The sequence below is a fragment of the Vombatus ursinus genome, unplaced genomic scaffold (genome assembly GCF_900497805.2).
Source record: "Vombatus ursinus unplaced genomic scaffold, bare-nosed wombat genome assembly UNPS02011700.1, whole genome shotgun sequence".
Lineage (NCBI taxonomy): Eukaryota > Metazoa > Chordata > Mammalia > Diprotodontia > Vombatidae > Vombatus > Vombatus ursinus.
In genome coordinates this window covers 1,937,361-1,954,479 of record NW_020951478.1, presented here as the reverse complement: position 1 = coordinate 1,954,479, position 17,119 = coordinate 1,937,361, and the positions used below count along the sequence as shown (strand labels likewise).

At 35.1% G+C, this 17,119-nt stretch overlaps 1 protein-coding gene across 1 annotated transcript in view; it reads left to right on the top strand.

Annotated features, from left to right (window-relative positions):
* Positions 1–3,538: 3,538 nt before the first annotated feature.
* Positions 3,539–17,119, top strand: part of TRPC4 (transient receptor potential cation channel subfamily C member 4) — a 225,919-nt gene continuing 212,338 nt past the window's right edge. Inside the window, 1 exon segment of the mRNA XM_027856922.1 lies at positions 3,539–3,644. The gene's annotated coding sequence lies outside the window, so the exon portion shown is untranslated.

Here is a 17,119-nt window from a genome sequence, read left to right as displayed (position 1 = left end):
TACCATGATAGAAAAGATTAAAACAAAAACATGCAAATATATAGGGAGATTATATTAATATTGAGTTGGCATACACAGTAGAAAACTTTATAAGCATATTCCTAATTAAAGGCAATGAAATAGAAACTGGAAAATAAAGTACATGATATATTGATGATAATCTCTAATTAAAGGCAAAAGTAAAAAATGTAAGGTGATACAAAAAGCCAAAGTAGACAAAAGAACAAGATACATGTATGCATACATACACATATATATTATATATATATATATGTATTGAAAATTATGCTATAAAGGCTTGAGAAGCAAAGAAATTAGAAGTGAGAGAAAACCCTCAAAGAAGGAGGATGTGGAAAACTTCTGGTTGTTAATCTGGTTGACAAATGTCTGCTACACTAAAAGTACATGTTGCACTAAACGTAATAACTCTTTGTGCCAATAATATGATGAATGACAGAATGGTTATGTTAAAGGAATTGTTATTAGCTCAAACACTTCACAGCCATGAATTAATTAATAGCAAAATATTTCACTATTTTCCTTTCCAATGTAAAACTGATGTCATATTTTTTTGGCATCATTTATTACCAAAACATTAGAACACCAGTGACTCTTTATATATAGACCAATCACACATTTATTTACTTTATACAAAACATTCACAGGTTTGTAATTCAAAAAGGTCTATGAATACTCACAAGAAAACAATACATTGACTGAAAGGCAAAAAGAAGTATCACAAAGTTTCAAAGGGAAGAAACAATTCATTGACTTAGTAACTATTCAACAAACCACTCCAAAGCACAATAATATTTATACTGCCACCATTGATAATTACAAATCCTTGAATTCAGTTGGAAGTACACACTTATAGATATAAGTCAGCCATGGTAAATATTATTATGAAATAGATCTAAGTATAGTGATGTACACCCAAGAAAATGTTCTCTAATTAAAATACTATTGAATGTAGCTGAAGGTGGTTTATCTTTGGTTGAGGATTAGGATAAAATTAAGACCCGAGAGTGAAATCAAAAGGCATTCCAGGGGCAACATTGATATGAACTCAATCAACAATATATGGAGCAAGAATTATTGAACAAATACCTGGGCCATAGAGATGTTTATAGAAATTATAAGTTTATGGTAGCAATTCAGGATTGCTGCATTACCACCTGATGTTACAGGTTTATCCTTAATGACGCAATGTAGATTGTATGACTAAGGTATTATTATTATCATTATTTACATTGCTATACATCTTTCCATTGATCTTTGGGGATCCAAGAATTTTAATTCTCTGAAGACTGTGGTGTTCCATGACTTACAGTCATATATCATCATCATCATTATCATCATCATCACTTACATTTATATAGTGCTTTAAAGTTGCAAAATTATTTTACAAATATTATCACATTTTTTCTTCACAACAATTTCCACTGAAAAAGGCAGGGGTCAAATGACTTTTTTAAGGTCACAGCTAATAAGTATCTGAGATTGGATTTAAACTCAGGTCTTCCTGAATCGAGGTCCAGCGCAACACCTAGGTGCTTCTAGCATTGTTGGAAAATATTGAAGCTAAATCAAATGACATCCCTGCAATGTCATAACATCTAGAGAAAAATTCCTAGCATATTTGGTATCTTAATATAAGGATAGGAATAGATGCTAGACCTGTAATTATATTGGTACAGGGAAATTCTAGATGAGAAAATTCTCTTTACCAATACAAATTAGACTCTTCTCTGCAACCTAGAGTTTTAGAGTTGCCTGGAGTAGTAAGAGATTACGTGTTTTGCCCAGGGTCACACAATCGATATAAATCAGAGGAAGGACTAGAACCCAGATATCTTAGCTCTGTAGAAAGCTCTCATTTCACTATTACATGCTGCCCTTTAGTATAAGAATATTTGCTTATTAACTAGAAAAGCAATTATGCCATCAAGCTTCTTTGTCTGTACTGGCTCTAACTAGAGCGGAGAGATGTGAAGAAAATGCTTTGTAAGCTGCAAACAACTCAATATTGCAAATATTGCAAAAGGAACATATCAATGTATATTAACAACACTTTTTTCATGTTAGCCCAAATCACGTCCTGTTCTACTTTGATGCAAATGATTTCTTCCTACCCCTTTATTCTATAGTCTTTCTTTTCCTTCCATTAATACTATTAGGGTTTTACTTTGACTTATCATTTTACTTTCTTTGCTCTACTTTCATGACTGAAAGAAAATTACATGTTAAAATCTCTATTTTTGGCTCTAAGACTTTGTTGCTTTTCTTGAGGGCATGAGCAATTGATGTCAACCTCCTTGACTTTTGGTTTCATCTGTTTTAGCCATCATTACTTCTTGCATTTGGGAAGGTCAGCATTACTAATCTACTTGCAATTCTTTTATCTCTTCATACACAATTTTTTTTTTTACCTATTGCTTGTTTAAATTTACCTTTTTTTCTCCCTCTTCTATGTCCTATGGTGTCTTTTTTATTCATGTCACTATATTTATCTAATAAATGATTATTATCTAGTCAGCTATTCTTTTTCCTTTCACCAGGTAATCCTAACCACACATTTTCTACTCCTAAAGCTTATGTGACACTTCTTTTTCTATGGTTTCCAAATCATTATATGAATATCTCTCAAACTCCACTCCTACTCACACACAATCATAATCCCCATGTAACACTTTTATATTTCTCCCCTAAGTCTCATGAACTCTCTAATTGCCTTCCCCTACTCATCATCCTTGTGAGAAACCTCAGGGCAGTTTGGTGTATTGGAAAGTGTTGTACTCAGAATCAGGAGACTTGGATTAAAATCCTCGCTTCTCCATTTATTAGCTTTTGTCCTGCAAACAAATTGCTTCAACCTTCTGAGCCTCAGTTTTCTTATCTGTAAAATGGGGGCGCAAATTCTTAATTGACCTTTTTCACAGGGTTGTTGTGGGATAAGTCCTTTATAGTCTTCGAGTATTTTAAAGGTTGCCATGGAAAATAAATTAGATTTGTGATGCTTGGCTCCAAAGCGTACATGTATGGGTAGATTTATGCTTGATGAATAAAACCAAGAACTTCTATTTCATGTATTTTTTATTAAAGCATATGTTAAATTGAACACAAAAGTACCAAAACTCCCCAGCTTGGCTGAGTCTCTTCTGAACTTCTTTCTGTTCTCTCTCCTATGGGATTTTTTCCCCTATACATTCCTGGATCTTTCCCTGATGATATATAAATTATGTGTTTTAGATTGCATTGTTATTTAAATCGATATTGTGTAGTAGTAAAGACAATTAATTCTGGGTGCTTCTCAGGAGAATATTAGCTAGGATCTTCCCAGTGATGGGGAATAGAGAAGTTACACAGTAGTTATCACAGCTAATGTTTCACCTTATTTCTTAATGATAATAATAATCATGGCACCTTTGATATCTTGGAGTTTTCTTCAGGGCTCCCTGTGTTGAGAAAGAGTCTGGACAAGAGACTAATTAGCCACTACCATCTTTCAACAGCTTTCCTTCACTTGAGTTCACTTTACTTCAAGAAAGTGAAGTCTCAACAGCAGTTCCATTATCCTGGAGCTAAGAAATAGCTTCTTGGCAGCAAAAGTTGTGCAAAAGGAAGATGAGTTGCCTGAATAGTTGGTGAGTGACCCTTCACAGGGTGATTGCTTATGAATGAAAATAGCCACACATATGAACACAGATAACCACAACCACAACAATTCACATTTCAATGGCACACTCAGGTTTACAAAGCACTTTCCTCTTGGTCCAAGATGTGGCCTCTGAAGTCCTTTCCAAATCTGATATTCTGTAATTCTATAATAAAACTTAAAACACTGTATACATTTGAATTATCATCAACCCTGATCATTCTTTTCATTTATTCCTTATTTCTTTCCTATAAATTTCCTATATTTCTCACATATCTGTTTTCTGTTCCATTTCTTGTTTTCTATTTGTATTTCATATTCACCGTGATCCTCTCCATTATTAAGGGAAGTCCTACCATTCTAGTTCCCATTTGGAGCTAGCTTATAGCTTCTCTGTATTCAACATTAGATATAATCCCTTCACCACTTTTCCAGTCTCTATACTGTTTTTCTGTGTCTATCACTTTATATTTTGTTTTTTTTTAATTAGACTCAATTGGGGTTAAGTAGTTATACAGCTAATAAGTGACCAAGATTGTATTTGAACTTAGGGCCTCCTGACTCCAGGGCCAGTGCTCTATCCACTGCACCACCTAGCTGCCCCTATTTAGTTTATTTTTTTTTAGATCTTATCTTTTCTTCACAAGCAGCTGATATACTAACGAAGTTGTTGTTATTGTTGTTGTTATTCCCTGAAGTCTTCATAATTTTCCTATGGAATTGGACACATATCATCATTTTAACTTGACATACAGAGCACACAGAACCTAAATGAACAACTTAGATTCCCACAGTCAGTTATACTTACCTATCAGGTCATTTGAGTTCCAGTCTGGAATCCTGCCTCTACCACTCTACTAAACTCTGTAACCTTAGACAGATTGTTGAACCTCTCTCATCCATGACTTTCCAACAGCACAATGGAACCAGCAAAGGTGGTGGAGTCAGAGTGCTTAAGTTCAAATCTTACCTCTGCCTGCATGAAGAAGTGCCTGGGCCTCAGTTTCCTAATCTGTAAAATGAAAGTGTCAGACTACATGGCCTCTGAGGTCTCTTCCAACTTTAGATTTATAATCCTAATGATAATAATAATGAATAAAAGGAGAATAAGATTTTCGTAACCTACCTCACAGGGTTGACGTGAGGACTGAATAAAATGGAAAGTATTTTGTAACTGCTAACTACCATATAAATGTTAGGTGTTCTCTATCAACTCTTCTTTAGCAGCTTTCTAATGCCTACAGTGTTTTCCTTTTGGTCTATTTATGTTCATAAAGGGTCAGCATGAAAACTTAAGATACAGACATAAAATAATATTCTTAACCAGAAACTTTTGGTGCCTAGGCCAGAATTCTAGTAGTAGTAGTGATAAAAGAAGGAGGAGGAGAAGTAGGGGTAGGAGTAAGGGTAAGAGTAGGGGTAGGAGTAGGAGTAGGAGTAGTACTGGTAGTACTAGTAGTAGCATCAGTAGCAGCAGCAGCACCAGGAGTAGTAGTAGAAGTAGGAGTAGGAGTAGTAGAAATAGCATTAGAAGTAGTAGTAGTACTAACAATAACAGCTAGCATTTATATAGCACTTTATAGTTTATGAAGCATTTTCCATGCATTGTTTTAATTGAAGCCACAGTGTTAAGAGAAAGGAGATATTATTATTCCTATTTTATAAAGTGAGGCAACTGAAGTTGTGAGAAACTAAACGATTTGTGTAGAGCCACATAGTTATGTCGGGAAGCTAGGTGGTACAGTGGATTGAGGGCTGGGCCTGAAGTCAAGAGGACTCGATCTTCCTGGGTTCAAATCTGGCCTCAGACACTTACTAGCCATATGACACTAGGCAAGTCACTTCACCCTCTTTGCTTTAATTTCCTCATTTGTAAAAATGAGTTGGAGAAGGAAATGGCAAACCCCTCCAGTATCTTTGCCAAGAAAACCCCAAATGAGGTCATGAAGAGTTGGACATAATTGAGAAACAACTCAGCAACAAACAGAGTTACTCAGTTCCTGAGGCTGGATTTAAACCCAGGTCTCTATGATCTCAAATGTAGGATCTTGTCCATGACTCTACAAATAATAACCTATAGTAATAATGTATAGCTTATTTCAAGTTCATGGTTTTAAATTAGCTTTAAATATTACATTGAAAATTGACTTGAACATTAATTCCATTTATCATATCAGTTTGATATTTCTTGAACACCTGTTCAAGAGGGATAAGTTGTTGGAAAATTAAAAGTAACTTCTGGTTACAAGACCTAACTTTAAAGCAGTTTGACCACATGGACCCCTAGGAGAAAGTTAGATGAACCTCCAGTGTGCTAGTAGAACATGAAAAGCTGTCTTAGAGCTTCTAATTTCAAATTCCCTGTGACTCTGGGGAAAATCTACTTGACAGAAACAATCTGAGAGAATATTTTATTTGAGTACCTGGATGTTGAAAACAAATCTTTTAAAAATACACATTTTTCTCTTAAAATCATTTTTAAAATAATTGAAGGGCAAAGATCCAAAAGCAACTAATAGCCATTTCCCTACATATAAGCTTCTTGAAGTAATTCAGTATAACATTCCCATGAAATTATTACTCATAACTAACTGAATATGCTTTCCATTATACATTATCAGGCTGTGTATAATGCTAAGCAGTTTTTGACATCAAGGCCTTTTATTTTTACTTGAATTGAGCCCATTTATTTGGAACATTGTCTTTCAAAGGTTTATTACCTGGTAAAGCTGGAAAGGTTTGCTTTTGTTTTCCTGTCGTGCCAGGTACCTTGCAGCTAAAAAGAAAGAAGCCACTAAATTAATTATTGGAGCTTCTCCAGACCTGAACCTGTATCTTTACAAATTTGTATCTTCACTGGATTCAATTTCTCGAATTGGAGTCTCAAACAACAAAACTGTCAGCAGAATTTCAGAAGCAGGAGAACACAAACATCAAAACCCAGGAAAATTGATATTGAATTAATTTAAGGTTAAATCCTTTTTGTATCTGGAAGTTTCATTATTGATAAGACCCAGTCAGTAAAGAAACTATAGTCTAGTTTCAAACTAGATACATTTGCATGGATTGCTTTTTAATTTTTTAATTTAATTTCTTCATTTGATATAGGTCATACATATGTAGGCATGCAAAATATTTCCATAACAGTCATGTTGTAGAAGAAAACATAGACCAAAAAACACCCTCAAGAAAAATAAAGAAAGCTAATAAAGTATACTTCAATCTGCACATTCAGACACCATCAGTTCTTTCTTTGGGGATGGGTGGTATTTTTCCTAAGTCCTTCAGATTGTTTTGGATCGTTGTATTGCTGAGAATAACAAAGTCATTCAAGCTGATCATCTTACAATATTTCTGTTATTTTGTACACAGTGCATTTCACTTTGTATTAGCTTACGTAAGTCTTTCTAGGTTTTCCTGAGAGCATCCTGCTCATCATTTCTTATAGCACAATAGTATTCCATCATAATCACATCCCACAGTTTGTTCAGTCATTCCCCAATTTATGGATATCTCCTCAATTTCCAATTCTTTGCCACCAGAAAAGAGATACTATAAATATTTTTGTACCTATAGGTCTTTTTCTGTTTATTTTATTTCTTTTGGGATACAGTCCTAGTAGTGGTATTGCTAGGTCAAAAGGTATGCATGTTCTATAGCCCTTTGGGCATAGTTCCAAATTGCTTGACAGAATGGTTGAATCAATCCACAACTCCACCAACTCATTTTTCCCACATTTCCTCCAACATTTGACATTTCCCTTTTCTGTCCTATTAGCCAATCTAATAGGTATGAGGTAGTATCTCAGAATTTTTTTTAATTTGCATTTCTCCAATCAATTGTGAGTTTGAGCATTTTTTCATATAGCTATAGATAGCTTTGATTACTTCATTTGAAAAGTTCATAATTTTTTATCATTTATCAATTGGGGAATGGCTATTGTTTTTATAACTTTGACAGTTCTCTCTATGTTGGAGAAATGAGGAATTTATCAGAGAAGTTTGCTTCAAAGTTTTTTTCACAGTTATTATTGCTAACTGTTTCCCTCCATCCTAGTCCCACTCCCCATTTATTCTATTCTCTTTCTCCTTTCATCCTGTCCCTCCTCAAAAGTGTTTTGCTTCTGATTCTTCCTTCCCACAATCTGCCCTCTTATATCACCCCCATTCTTCTTTTATCCCCTTCCCCTCCTACTTTCCTGTAGAGTACAATACATTTCCTTACCCAATTGGGTGTATATGTTATTCCCTCTTTGAGCCAATTCTGATGAATGTAAGGTTCACCTTCCCCCTCTCAACTCTCTCCCTCCCTCTCCACTGCAAAAGTTTTTTCTTGCCCTTTTTTATGTGAGATAATTTACCCCATTCTACTTCTCCCTTTCCCTTTCTCCAAGCACATTCCTCTTGCCCCTTCATTTTATTGTTTTTCATTTTTTAGATATCATCCCTTCATATTCGACTTACACCTGTCTAACAATTTCTAACTGCCTTAACAATAAGAAAGTTCCTGTGAGTTATAAGTATCATCTTCTCATGTAGGAATGCAGACAGTTTAATCTCATTAAGTTCCTTTCCTGTGTACCTTTTTGTGCTTCTCTTGAGTCTTGTATTTGAAAGTCAAATTTCTTATTCAGCTCTTGTCTTTTCATCAAGAATGCTTGAAGAGCCTCTATTTCATTGAATGTCTGTTTTTCCCCTCAATGATTATACTCAGTTTTGCTGGGTAGGTGATTCTTGGCTATAATCCTAGCTCCTTTGCCCTCCAGAATATCGTATTCTGAGACCTCCGATCTTTTAATGGAGAAGCTCAAGCATTGCTTTTTAAGTAAAATTTTTGTGAATGAGCTTATGTGGAGAATTAGACTTTATGTTAATAGTACATTATAATTAATGGAGGCTGAGAAAAAATACATCCTTGACTTTGTATTTTCACAACACCTGGCATAATTATTCATTGTTACCAGTAGAAGGAGTAAAAACATAGGGCACAACTAAAATTTTAATTTATACATCCAACCAATATTTACTGAAATAATAATATTACCCAGCATTTTATAGTGACTTAAAGTCTACAAAGTATTTAATACATCTCATTTTATCTTCACAACAATTTTGGGAGGAAGGTGCTACTATTGCCTCCATTTTAAAGATGAGGAAACTGAAGCAGATAGAGGTTAAGTGACTAGCCTAGCATCACTAAATGTTGGAGGCAGGATTTGAACTCAACTTTTCTTGACTCCTAGTCCAGCATTCTATCCACTATGCCACTTACCTGCCTCTAATATATGAAGACCAGGCTACTGTTTGCAAAGCACTAAGTTACTTGTATGCTGTGAAGAAGTTCTTTGAATTCAACAGGTATTTATAAAGACCTAGGTGTGACAAATATTAGCTTTGTGAACACAGTTAAAAAAATCACTCAACCTCCCTACCCCCAGACAACTCTCTTTGTCAGTGAGGGAGTGGTTACTGATTGGCATCTCTGGTGAGGACTCTCATCAGGAACCCTATATATTGGTAGAATTATTGCTCTGCTCAGCCTATCTACCTTATTCCCCTAATTCAGGCTGGTATGCAGCCTTCTCAGACAAGGAAAATGGCATTTTTAACAACCTGTTATATTTTGTGTATGTAAATGACATTTATGGAACCAGATGTTCTATTGATCAGGCAGTTACCTTATTCAAAGTCTGAAAGTCATTGACTTTGTCAGAGTATGAACCTTTTCCCTTTATCATTCACTCTGTACAAATAATTCCAAAGGTCTGAGCGATGTTATAAAGGAAGTAGAATGCATGTTTCATGACTTCAGAAAGTTTACAATCTTTCAAACTGTTCCTTAATAGCTGTTAGTTTTCATATTTTTAAGTGAAAATTTCAGCTTTACACTTCTGATAACCTTCTGCCATTTCCTGATTGTAACAAACCTTTAACTTTTTGTACATCCCCCAATTCTGACCTATCAAAGTAATATCAGGAATCATTTGTTCCAGCTAGAGCTTTCTATGAGCTATGATCTAGCTCTAAACCAGGAGATTTTTCCAATCCTAATAAGTTATAACTGCTATATGTGGATCTTGGCCAGAGAGCATATGGGTTACTCTTCTGTGTACAGTCTATATTTGGGGGCAGAACCAAATATGGGTCAATGGGAGGAAGCTAAACCATCCATTGCCATGGTGATTTTGTCATAGCTCTCCCAAGAGGGTCTAGATGTCTTCATGTTCCTTCTATTCTTCTTTTCTATACACTAATTTTAACTTCCTTCTTGTTTCCTGCCTCCTCATGAGCAATAGTATAGAGGCAATACTACTTAAGTAATTCTTTTAAAATGGAATACTGGACAAACTGAAAATTGATCTAGCAATTGAAGTATGCACAGGACTTCAACAGCTGGAATTGGGGTGGAAGGGAATGAGACTAAGAAACAACATGAACAAAGGCAAAATGGTGGGGAAAATTGGGATCTGTATGGGCAAATTGGAGTTGAGTAGAGAATAATATGAGTGTTACAAAGGAGCGTGAGATCAAACTGGAAAAGTTAAATGTTACTACATTGTGTTGGGTCTTAAATACCAGTTTAAGCAGTTTGGTCTTTAGTCTCTGCTTTATGGCTCAGGAAGTTGCCTTCTTCAGAGTTCATGAGACAGTCACTTTCACTACTTAGAAACAAAGAGAAAATGAATCTCTAATGTGGAATAATAAAGAAGGAGAGACATAGGTGCTTCTGGGGTCAGGTCAAATTTGTTCCAATCTTTTAACTAACCAGAGAAAACCTGGAAGGAATGTGGTGGCTCTACTGCTTCCATTCCTTGCCCTTTAGACTCCAGTTGAAAGGATCTTCATTCAGTTCATGTGCAAAAGTGGCACAAATCTCCCCCTTTTTCCCTCCTACCCTTCCTATCTTCTGCCCCGTTCTCTTCTCCAGGGCTTACTCCCTTTTAGTTATATTATCAAAGTTCCTTTGGCTGTGTGTGTGTTTATTTATTTTCTATATGTTCTATATGGCCAACTCTGATTTCTGATCATCCTATACTATTTGAAGAGACTGAATACTGTTGAATTAATCAAAGTTTGCCATGCAGGGTTGCCAATAAATTAGCTTAAAAAATAGCATGTGTTTTGATTATACACATTATAATGACTGAATTATTATTTATTCTCACCTTAATTTTTAATGCCAAGGTCACAATGTTCACCAGTACTGGTACATAGTACAGTTTTAAGTGTTTGTGTGTTATATATGAACCTGAAATGTTAGATCTGTGAATCGAAGTAAGCTGGATGTAATCAAACAAGAACTGAAAAAATTAAACATTGACATCTTAATCAGTGTCAGTGTAATCAAATGGATGGGAATGAGTGGATTTAATAAAAGTAATCATTACACATACTACTATGGACAAAAAGCCCTTCAAAGAAATGAAGTTACTCTCATAGTCATTCAAAGGGTAAGAAAAGCATACTGGGGTATAATGTCAAAAATGATAGAATGATGTCTGGTCAAATCCAATGCAAACCATTCAACATCACAGTAATACAAATTTAGGCTCCAGTTGCTGATGCCGAAGAGGCCAAAGTTGATCCATTCTAAGAAGACCTACAATATGTTCTACAAATAACACCAAAAAAGATGTCACATTTATCATAAGTGATTGAAATGCTAAAGTAGAAAATCAAAAGATAATTGGGATAACAGGTAAGTCTGGCCCTAGAATACAAACTTAAGCAGGGAAGAGACTAATAGAGTTTTGTCAAGATAACTCACTGGTCATAGCAAACACTCTTTTTCAACAACCCAAAAGTTGACTATATACATGTATATAACCAAAGGGATGATATAGAAATTAGATTGATTATGTACTTTGCAGCCAAAAGTGGAGAAACTCTATGCTGTCATTTAAAACAAGATCCAGCTTGTGTTTTTTTTTTTTAAAGCTGACTGAGGCTCAGATCAAAAGCTTCTTATTGCAAAATTTACACTTAAACTGAAGAAAATAGGGAAAACAATCAGACATTTAGGTATAATTTAAATGATACCCTTTATGAATAGGAAGTTGAAGTGATGAATAGATTTAAGGGATTAGATATGGGAGAAAGAGTGCCTGAAGAGCTATGGACAGAGGTTTACACCATTGTACAGGAGGCAGCAACAAAACACATTTCAAAAGAAGAGCAAGAAAGCAAAATGGTTGTATAATGAGACTTTACAAATAGCTGAAAAAAGAAGGAAAGCAAAAGGTAAAGATTTACTCAATTGAAAGCAAAATTGCAGAGAATAGCAAGGAGAGATAAAAAGATTTTCTGAAATAAGCAATGAAAAGAAATAGAAGAAAACAATAGAATTGGAAAGACAAGAAAGCATTCAAGAAAATTAGAAATATCAAGGGAATATTTCTTGCAAAAATGAACATGGTAAAAAACAAAAATGGTAGGGACTTAAAAGAAGTAGAAGAGATTAAGGAGAAGTGGCAAGAATACACAGAAAAACTATACAAGAAAGAGTGTAACATCACTGATAACCATGAGTTGTGGTTACTGACATAGAGCCAGACATCCTAGAGAAGGAAGTCAAGTGAGCCTTAGGAAGCATTGCTAACAATAAGACTAGTGTAGGTTATGAAATTCTGGCTGAGCTATTTAAAATTCGAAAATACAGTGCTGCTAAAGGACTGCACTCAATGTGCCATAAAATTTTGAAAATTCAATAGTGGCCACTGGATTGGAAAAGATCAGTTTATGTCCCAATCCTAAAAAAAAAAAAAAGACAATGCCAAAGAATGCTCAAATTACCAAACAGTTGTTCAGCAGGCTGGTTTTCAAAAAGGGAGAGGAAGTAGAGACCAAGTTATAGAGAATTATGGAGAAAGCAAGGGAGTTACAGAAAAAAAAAAAAACATCTACTTCTGCTTCATTGACTATACTGACCCTTTAACTTTTGTGGATCACAACAAAATATGGAAAGTTTTCAAAGATATAGGAGTATCAGATCAAGTTATTTGTCTCCTGAGAAACCTGTATATGGGTTGAGAAGCAACAGTTAGAAACAAATATGGAACAACTAATCCTGTTTAAGACTGGAAAAGTATGATAAGACTGTATATTATGTGAAATTCCAGGTTGGATGAATCAAAAGCCAGAATTAAGTTTGCCAGGAGAAACATCAACAATCTCAGTAGGCAGACAATACCACTGTGATGGCCAAAAGTGAAAAAAAAATTAAGAAATCTTTTTATGAGATTGAAAGAAAAGAATGTAAAAGCTGACTTGAAGCTTAACATCCAAAAAACTAAGATAATGGCAACTGATCCCATCACATCTGGCAAACCTAGGGAGAAGAAGTCAATACTTAAAGAAATTAATTCAGGCTATTTACTGGAAGATCAAATACTGAAGCTGAAGCTTAAATACTTTGGGTACATAATGAAAAGACAGCATTCATTGGAAAAGGCCTTATGTTTGGAAAGAATGAAGGGAAAAGGAAAGGAGGATAGCAGAGGATGTAACAGATAGACAGTGTCACAGAAACAATGCACATGAGCTTGTATAGAGACTTTAGGAGATGGTGGAGGATAGAAGGGCCTGGTGTGCTATGGTTCATGGGGACACAAAGAGTCAGACATGACTGAATGACTGAACAACAATAAATATACTATACATACATGTATATACACACACACGTTTAAGTATTGTATATACATATGTCATTGCTCAGCCATTTCAGTCATATCTGACTCTTCATGGCCCCATTTGGGGTTTTCCTGGCAAAGATACTGGAGTGGTTTGCCATTTCCTTCTCTAACTGATTTTACAGATGAGGAAACAGAAGCAAACAGGGCTAAGTGACTTGCCCAGGTTCACACAGCTACTATGTATCTGAGGCCAGATTTGAATTCAGGTCTACTTGACTGCAGGCCTGACACTCTATCCACTGTACCACCTAGTTGCCTATATATGTACACACATATGTACGTATAATTTTGCTATGTTAATAATCAAATGGGGGAAAATGTATTCAATCATTTGCATCTTTTCAGTTTTCATAAAACTCTTAATAACTATTTATGATAGCTCGAGTTTATCCTTCTAGGGTGGTAGACTTGGTGCATTCTCCAGATTTTGGTATTTTTAGACATTATCTTGTATTGTTATAGAAGTGAATGTTCATTGATCCCACAGCTAAACTCATTAAGGTAATTAGAATATAAACTCCTTGAGGGCTAAAATTGTTTTGTTTTAATTTGTAACCCTAGTGTCTGGAACTCTTGAATGCAGCCCAAATCAGGCTAAAATATGATTAGGAAATATGTAACAAAATAAATAAAAATATAACATGGATAACATTACATTTTAAAACCAAGGTAATATGCAGTCCACAAGGGTCCTAATGCATACTTTAATTGTCCACATTTCTATTTGAGTTTGACATCGCTGATGGAACAAACTCACAGAATTGGCAAATTAGATATTTTAATTTCTAGAAGGCTTAGTTATAAAGAAATTGTTCATGAAATTTATTCTCTGGATCATTCATTGGCATTGAGTCTACTTCTCTCATATGTTGTGATAATAATTCTTCCTAAGACCCTGACTTTGGTCAATGAGTCACCAGCATCATAATTCTAGATATTACTTTGTTAATCTCCTAATTTCTAGAATAGCTCAAAACATAACTACCAAAGGATCAAACCCATGGGCAGGCAAATGGATCTTGCAATTATCAAAGCCACCTGCACAGAGTCATATTGTTCTAGGAAGAGGAAAAAAGTAATTTTTAAAAAAGAAAAAATATGATACTAATTCACCATACTGATAAGTAAGACAAGATCGTTATTTTTAACTACCACATACGTATTTATATTTAAATATTAATATCACCAAATACATTTCCTTTGCTATATAAGTAAACATTTAATATGTGTTATTTAAATTGGAAATATTAATGTGTATATGCATAAACAAAAGTTCAGAGGTGGCTAGGTGGAATAGTGGATAGAGCACTAGGCCTCAAGTCAGGAAGATCTGAATTCAAATCCAGCCATCAGATACATACTAGCTATATGATCCTGGGCAAGTAACCTGACCACTGTTTGTCTCAGTTTTTTCATCTACAAATAGGGACAATAATATCACTTAAACTCCCAGGGATAATAATATTACCAACTCCCATTTGATAATATTTGTAAAACATTTAGCACAGTGCCTAGAACACAGTAGGTGCTTAATAAATGCTTGTTCCCTCCTCTCCCCCCACTTCCCCTTCATCATCCTTAGTTTATAACATTCTTCAAGGTGGATAATCATTATTGGAATTGTAATATCCTAAATGTAAAACAGGACAGGTTTACAAGCAATATTTGGTTTCATCATATATGAGACATAGTAAAATCTATTTTAACCAGATACCTGAATTAAGAAATAAACATTGAGTTGCTGAAACCCTAGAGTGTCCTACTATTTTTTTTTCTGTATCAAGAGGCTTAGATTCTATTCAAATCAACAAACATTTATCAAGTACCACTTATGTGCAAGATTGGTTTTGATTCTGGGCTTTTAACTTTTTTGATGTTATAGACAGTCTAGTGTCAGTCTAGTGAAACCTATGGACCACTTCTTCTCTTCTCATCATTAATGTTTAAATTACATTAAATGTATAGAATTATAAAGGAAATCAATTATATTTAAATTCAGTTATCAGGATATTAAAATAATCAGATCAGCTCTAGGTTTTGCATACATGTGTACCCACATATATGTATTTGTATATGTATGTGTGTTTTGTGTATGTATGTATACATGTATATGTGTGTATATTCTAGACTGGTGACTTTATAATTAGAGATAACACCTGGTGAGAAAACTTTTGCTATTAATACAAATTGGCAACTCTAGTTGGTAACCTTTAGCCCTGGAGAGCTGTTTAGGGTGGCAGCTCTATATATACTATGCAACAGTGCCTCAACTTAACATGAAATATGGTTCCTAATTATTGTAGAATTACAGGAATTCTTCAGGGTATTCCATCAGCCCTTATCTGGGCTCTTTTGTTCCTAGTCAACTCTCTTTCCACCTCCAACAATGACATTCATAGGATTCAAGTAAAATATACTGTGCTTGCATGTTTTATAGAACATAGTAAAGTGCAAAAACTCAATTATCACTTCTATGCAGATGATTCTCAGATCTATTTTTCCAGAATAACCTTTCTCCTGACTTGCAGTCTTGCATCTCCAATTGTCTAGTGGCCATCTTGATGTCTCACAGATATCTTAAATTCAATATGTCCCAAACTAAATTCATTATCTCCCGCAACCTCAACCCCTCCCTTCTTCCTAACTTCCTTATTATGTCAAAATGACCAGAATCCTCTCAGTCTCCCAGGCTCACAACCTGAATGTCATTCTTGATTCCTTATTCTTTCTCACCTCCTATACCCAATCATTGTCTGCCATTTCTTCATAGCACCTCTCATATACAGTTTCTTCTCTCCTCTGACATTGCAAGCATCCCAGTACAGGCCTTCACCACAGCATCCTTGACTACTATAACGGTTCACTCGTTGATCTTCCTGCCTCAAGTAGAGACTCCACTCTAATCCATTCTTTGCTCAGTTGTCAAATTGATCTTCACAAAGCAAATATCTGATGGTATCAGACACACTCCATTAAATAAACTCCTGTGTTTCCTTATTACCTCCAACATCAAATTAGAAAACTTCTGTTTGACTTCTAAGACCTTTCATAATTTGGCCACTCTCCACCTTTCCAGTCTTCATGCATTTTACTCTCCTATATATTCTGAGATTAAATCCTCATACCCAACACTCCATCTCTTGGCATTCTCACTAACTCTGCCCCATGCCTGAACTCTCCTCTTCCTCATCTCCATCTCATGGTTTTCTTGTCTCCTCTTTCCAGTCTCTGCTAAAGTCCTACCTCTTACAAAAATAACAAATAAAAAATAAAAAAATAAAAAAAGCCTTCCCAATCCCCCTATATGCTAAAGCTTTCATTATATTATCTCCATTTTATCCTATATATCTGACATATATAGGTATATAATACTTCATATGTTGTGTCTCCTGTTAGACTGTGCTCTTCTTTAGGGCAGGAACTTGTGTGTGGTTGTGTGTGTGTGTGTGTGTGTGTGTATGCCTTTCTTTGTGTCACTTGGAATTAGCACAGTGCCGGGCATATGGTAGATATGTATTAATGTTTATTTACTTGACTTGATGTACTCCTCATGGAATGATCAGTTAAACAATCTCCCTTCTCCTGTCTTCACTCTCAAATTGTTAGAGACACAATTTTGAGGAAACTGTCCTGCCCTCTTTAGGTCAAGCAAAAGACCTTGTGTGTCTGAGACTCTCCTGGGCTAACCTTTTATAGCTAGGATGAAACAGAAGGTAATTCAGGGAGATGAATATTCCAAGCTTCTCACCAACCATGGCGGTTTTTAAAAAGGT